We start from the raw sequence: 6,994 nt of genomic DNA, 5'->3' as shown, positions 1-6,994 counted from the left end.
AGAGAGCTTTTTAAAAAATCATCACCAAAAAAAAAAAATCATCAAGGCTTATGCCAAAATATGTTGGGGAATAATTACTTCAGCTCTGCCATTCTCTCAGCCCCTGAAGCCCTGCCACTGCCCACCCTGTGTCACTCAGTCCCGTATCGCTCTTAATCAACTTGTCAGTCTGTTGGTTACAATTTGCCATCAAACAAAACTTTTACCAACTGCTACCCTTATGCCCATTGGACTTAAACCAGCCCCTCTTTCCCATATTTTATACTCTGGACTAAATCGTGTGTGAAAATTACCTTTTACTGACTTTAGCAAGAGCCTTATATAAAAAACCGAGGGCAGATTTCAACTGCCCACTGCCAAAATTGTCCTCTGTCCCATCTGTTGGATGCACATATCATTAAGACTTTTATTAGCCTCAGAAACAGAGAACTCGTTTTATGTGTGGGCTAAAAATCTACAAAAGTCCTTGAAAAGCAGTTCTTACTAATCCTGGTAACCACTGCATCTGAGCAAATGCTGCTAAAGAACTGAAAACAGGTATTAAAAGAACGATAGCCCCAAACTGTAATTTCAGGTCTATAAATTCATACTTTATATTAAACTGCTCAAAGATAATATACCTGTTGTCCTTCCAAAATGGAGATGTTTTAAAATTTAGGTTTTGGAAAGAGATAAGAAAATTTCCTCAAAAACATTTGGAAAAACATCATTTCTTAAAGAAACCATGGTGAAGGAAAGACACGGCGTAAGAATCACCAGCAGAAGAAATCAAGAACTTTCTTGGAAATGGAAACGTTGTAAGAGGCTTAACCATTGGGAGCCCAGGGAGAAGTAATGATCTTTCACCAGAAGAAGAGAATAAAATCATGAAAGCCTAATATGGCTTTTTACAGTTCTGCTTACAATTACGCATTAAACAATTTACCCCTTGTGGATGAGTTCCTAAAGCCTGCTGAGATGTTGCACTTGGAGAAATGAGTACATGCTGTTTTTTCTTCTGTTGAGGGTTATTTTTATTAAAACGAAAAACTTACAACAACTGAAAACAATTCATTTTTGCTGAATCTTACTCTTTCTAAGAAGACCGACAGCATGGATGAACATTTGTCCAATGTTTGTGGTAAGTCCAACAATAAAAGACAACGGCTTATACATTCATGCCCAGTCAATATCCTATGGGCTGGAATTCATAAAATAAAGGCAGCAGATGGCATACCTAAATTTAATTTGCTATTTGATTCATCCTTGTGTTACCACTCTGAAATGCAGGCACTGAATGTTTATCTAACAGTGTCAGAAAACACAAGACCATGCTTTGAGCAAGTTTATCATGTAATCTGATGTTGGATCATCAATCCTGAGAATGAAAACTGCAGCCCATCCGCAGAAGCACTCTCTTCAGATTAAGAGGGACCTGTCAACAGCCAATACTCCATGTATCAGAGATGGCATTTCATATGGTTCGGAATCACTTTTCATGCCAGTAAAGCAATACCAGAGACCATCAAAAGGAAGAATGTGCTTGGATTCTGTTGTTCTAATTTGACATTAAAGAGGATATTTTTGTGTGTTTCAGCCTTAGCTCCCAATGCTCCATTAATGTGATCACTTTTCCTTATGGATTCTTCTCTTAAATACTGTGCTACTACCCTGGATTGTCCATTAGTATGTATATACCAGACCAATATTCTAGACCACCACACTCTAAAATGAAAACCTCTTGAGTCTTATGTTACTGCTTCTGGCAGCTGTCAAAATAATTCCTGCTGACATCACGTTTAACAGACTTGCCTCCCAGTCAGATCAATGTTGGGGAGCAGCATGCAGTGCTGCAAAATTAGGTCATTAATTGTGAAGCCAGTTCACCCCTGATTGCATTTGGAGACCAAAACACTCTGAGGTTAAAAAAAAAAAAAGCTAAACAATCAAAGATTCTGGAATCTTCTTTTAAACCTCAACAAAGGTGTCAATTTAGCTATTTATAATTATTCTCAGAGTTCTTTGGAATAATTTTATTATTTAAAAGTATGGTAATATAGAAAGGAATGAGTTTGAGTTGGCTCTAGTGAGGTGGATGAACCTAGAGCCTATTATAGAGTGAAGTAAGTCAGAAAGAGAAAAACAAATATCACATATTAATGTGTACATATGGAATCTAGAAAAATGGTACTAATGCACCTATTTGCAGGGTAGGACTAGAGATGCAGACATAGAGAACAGACTTGCAGACACAGTAGTGAAAGGAGAGGGGTATGAATTGAAAGAGCAGCATTGAAAGACATACATCATCATATATAAAACACCTAATGAGAGGGATGCCTGGCGTGCCGCAATTCATGGGGTCGCAGAGAGTCGGACATGACTGAGCGACTGAACTGAACTAAACTGAACGGGAAGTTACTGTATAACACAGGGAGTTCAACCCAGTGCTCTGTGACAACATAGAGGGGTGGAAAGGAGGTTCAAGAAGGGAGGTTCATGAGGGAGGAGACGTGTATTCTTATGGCTGATTCACATTGTTGTATGGAAGAAACCAGTACAACATTGTAAAATAATGTAAAACATTGTAAAACAATTATCCTCCATTAGAAATTTTAAAAAGTGGGGGAAAAAAAAGATTTTTTAAAAGTATGGCAATATAATACCTAGTCCTCCAAAGGGGCTAGAAAATAAGCCAATATTAAAATATACACACTCCTAAAGGGTGAAAATCCACGTGCTAACACTCATTGGACTGATCATCTTTTTGAGAACTCAAATGTTAACTTCCTCAAATGACTACAGGAGAATCTGTTGTTAACCTTTTCTCTCAAGTGTCAGCCTGAGTGGTTGGCATAGGATTTGCTTATAAAATTACCTCAAAGTAATATACAAGAAACACAAGAGTCTCAATGACTGAGAATCTGGGAGCAGGAAAAACCAACCTGGTAGTCAGAACCAGATTGCCAAATGACAGCATCGGCTGTATTATCTGTGTGCCTGGCGGCTGCCCTTCCAAACTAATTTTAAAAATAAATTGAAATTGAACTGGAGCCATACAAAGTAGAACACACAAACCTTTTTGAAGATTCGTATCAGGTAACGAGTAACAGGTTGTCAGAGAATATTGACAGTTTTCTTTTTAGAATTGATTTTATGCTTTTATTTTTCTACCCATATGGCATTTCATATTATTAACATTTATTTATTAAAACCCTGGCCTTTCCTCCAAAGGTTTTAAGGAGTCTTAATGCTCTGTTACAGCATTTCAAGATAAAAATAGCTCTTCACTACTTTAAAAACTAGAATAAAACAAATATTTCTCATATTTGAATTAAAGGAATAATCGTATACCTTACAAGTTTGTTTCTAGTAAAGTAAACCTATTAATATGAAAATGTAAAAATTATTATTTATTAATGTAAAAATTCAAAATACCTGAGAATTTCCCCTAAAACCTATCAACTAATACACAAATCAACGATCAAAATATTAAGATGGTCTATAAGAATTAACAAAGATAAAGGTAGATGGAAAAACAGGTTGATTTCTTTGGCATCATTTCAATTTATGTCCCCACACTTCTGATTAATTGCCCTCAGCAAGGAGCTAGAACCCAGTTATGCTGTTTTCTTAATTCCTATTGATGGGGTGTTGACATAGGATAAAAAGAGAACCAACTGCCTTTTAATGAACCCATTCTTTATGAGCTAATCAATCATAACTTGTCCATTTTAATTATCTCCCAAATTCCAAATAGAGATATGCTTGCAGTTTCCAAATATTTTCATGATTAAAGATGTTTTCCTTGTTTCAATAGGAACTTCAATTTGATGAGTCAGGTGGTAAGATTTATGGGATGAAGTTGTCCTGTTTATCTCCCAGCTTTCAAAAATACTGATCTGCAATTCAGTAACAAACAACATTCACATCAGAGATATGCAGGCTATGCTCATTCACAATGATGAACATGTTTAAATACATAGATAAATACACCAACAGCAGTAGATGCCAGAAAGAAAAGCCTCCAAGCAAATGTTTACTAGCCTCCCTTTTCATATCTATAAAAAGGCAGTCTATTTGAATATTAAATATAATTACACAAAGCTAACAGGCCATTGGTACACCTGAATAACATTTTCAGGTTTTACCCTCCTTGGAGCAATACTGCAGACTGTCATCAATCAGTTATACTCCTCAAAGTACAGGGAAATTCTGGCTGACTCACAAACAACTGGACAGATCAGTTAAGAGAGAATTCTCACTGAATTGACTATTTTGACTGGGTGCAAGCAGAAACAAAAGCTAACTCTTTTCAAAACCAGCTTCCCATTTAGGAGCTTTCCTCTTCCATCACCTAAAATTCCACCACGTTTAAAATATCAGAATTGAAGCAATAACGTTCCTCTTTCATAGTAAATGGTCTAGCAACTGATGGCAGAATATGGTGATGATGATGGCAATGATGATGATGATACAGGGTTTCTGAGTGAATAATTTTTATATAAAAATTCTCATATTCAGTATCCAATACCCACAAATAAATGTACAAAAGTACTTGTACTCCTCCAAGTCATTAGAATTGTTTTCTCTGATTTAACATAAATTGCACATTTCCTGATTTCTCTCTCTTCCCTTATATCATCTGGTCCTTTAACAGTGAAGAGTCCTCTATTTAATCCTCATCCATCGTTTTTGAGGTAGCACTCAAGTTGAGACAATGGTTTGCCCAGAATAATCAACTGACCCAATTGTTAAACCTTGTTGTTGTTGTTGTTTAGTCGCTCAGTTGTATCCGACTCTTAGCGACCCCATAGACTGTGGGCCCCCCAGGCTCCTCTGTCCATGGGATTTCCTAGGCAAGAATACTGGAGTGGGTTGCCATTCCCTTCTTCAGGGCATCTTCCCAAACCAAGGATCAAACCTGTGCCTCCTACACTGGTAGGTGGATTCTTTACAACTGAGCCACCTGGGAAGCCTGCCTTGTGAAACCTGGGTGAGCCTAACATCCATGACAATGTCATCCTGGAGGCAGGGTACTGTTTAGAAGCCTAGAGAGTACAGGTCAATCTCTCTTCTTCTTGGACCTATCTGTCCTTAACTGAAGTTTTATATAGCTCTAAAATCAGTTTATTTCAATATGAAATTATATAATCAAATGTATCTATCTATATTTATATATATATTTGTATATATTTGTATTTATATATATAAATATATTTTTATATATTTATTTATATATGTGGAAAATTCTGAAAGAGATGGGAATACCAGAACACCTGCTCTGCCTCTTGAGAAATTTGTATGCAGGTCAGGAAGCAACAGTTAAAACTGGACATGGAACAACAGACTGGTTCCAAATAGGAAAAGGAGTACATCAAGGCTGTATATTGTCACCCTGCTTATTTAACTTATATGCAGAGTACATCATGAGAAACGCTGGACTGGAAGAAACACAAGCTGGAATCAAGACTGCTGGGAGAAATATCAATCACCTCAGATATGCAGATGACACCACCCTTATGGCAGAAAGTGAAGAGGAACTAAAAAGCCTCTTGATGAAAGTGAAAGAGGAGAGTGAAAAAGTTGGCTTAAAGCTCAACATTCAGAAAACGAAGATCATGGCATCCGGTCCCACCACTTCATGGGAAATAGATGGGGAAACAGTGGAAACAGTGTCAGACTTTATTTTTCTGGGCTCCAAAATCACTACAGATGGTGACTGCAGCCATGAAATTAAAAGACGCTTACTCCTTGGAAGGAAAGCTATGACCAACCTAGATAGCATATTCAAAAGCAGAGACATTACTTTGCCAACAAAGGTTCGTCTAGTCAAGGCTATGGTTTTGGTTTTTCCTGTGGTCATGTATGGATGTGAGAGTTGGACTGTGAAGAAGGCTGAGCACCAAAGAATTGATGGTTTTGAACTGTGGTGTTGGAGAAGACTCTTGAGAGTCCCTTGGACTGCAAGGAGATCCAACCAGTCCATTCTGAAGGAGATCAGCCCTGTGAAACTCCAGTATTTTGGCCACCTCATGCGAAGAGTTGACTCATTGGAAAAGACTCTGATGCTGGGAGGGATTGGGGGCAGGAGGAGAAGGGGACGACAGAGGATGAGTTGGCTGGATGGCATCACTGACTCGATGGACGTGAGTCTCAGTGAACTCCAGGAGTTGGTGATGGACAGGGAGGCCTGGCGTGCTGTGATTCATGGGGTCACAAAGAGTCGGTCACGACTGAGCGACTGATCTGATCTGATAAATATATTTGTTTGTATATATTCACTGACACTTAAAACTTCCATGTAAAAAGTATAACTTATGATCGAAGGTGGGTGTTCAAAACATAGCTGTAAACAATCTTCTAAATACATACTTGTCATTGTTTAGTTGCTAATTCATGTCCAACTCTTTGCAACCCATTGAACTATAACCTGCCAGGCTTCTTGGTCCATGGGATTTCCCAAGCGAGAATACTGAAGTGGATTGCCATTTCCTTCTCCAGGGGATCTTCCTGAGCCACAAATCGAACCCACAGCTCCTATATTGTAGGCAAATTCTTTACCACTGAGCAACCAGGGAATTTTATAATTACACTGATAACACTTAGCCGGTGACCTTAACACTGAAGTCACAATAAACTTTTTGGCCTTGAACATAAACAGACCATGAATCCACAAGTTAATGTGGTTCTATTTGTGAACTTAGTCTGGAGTTTTCCAAACTGTGTTCCCTAAACCACTGGTCCTAAGTGATGCTTTTGAGGAAAATGTTCCACATCCAAACACAATGGAATGTAGCAATAGTCCTAAATCTTCTAACTTAGCTGGACTGAGCCAACCTGGCACTCTACTGTGAGATAAGTTTGGGAAATGCTGCATGCGAGTCCCTTTTTGATGATTTACAATACATGTTAACAACTCTAAAAAGCCCTACACTAAAAGAGTTTGTTTATTTTAGTTTCAAGCAAACACATTTAACCTTAGAACCCTTCCCTATTTAACACCAAGGGGTAT

This window comes from Bison bison, unplaced genomic scaffold (assembly GCF_000754665.1).
Source record: "Bison bison bison isolate TAMUID 2011002044 unplaced genomic scaffold, Bison_UMD1.0 scf7180017864384, whole genome shotgun sequence".
Classification (NCBI taxonomy): Eukaryota; Metazoa; Chordata; class Mammalia; order Artiodactyla; family Bovidae; genus Bison; species Bison bison.
This window is presented reverse-complemented; position numbering follows the sequence as displayed.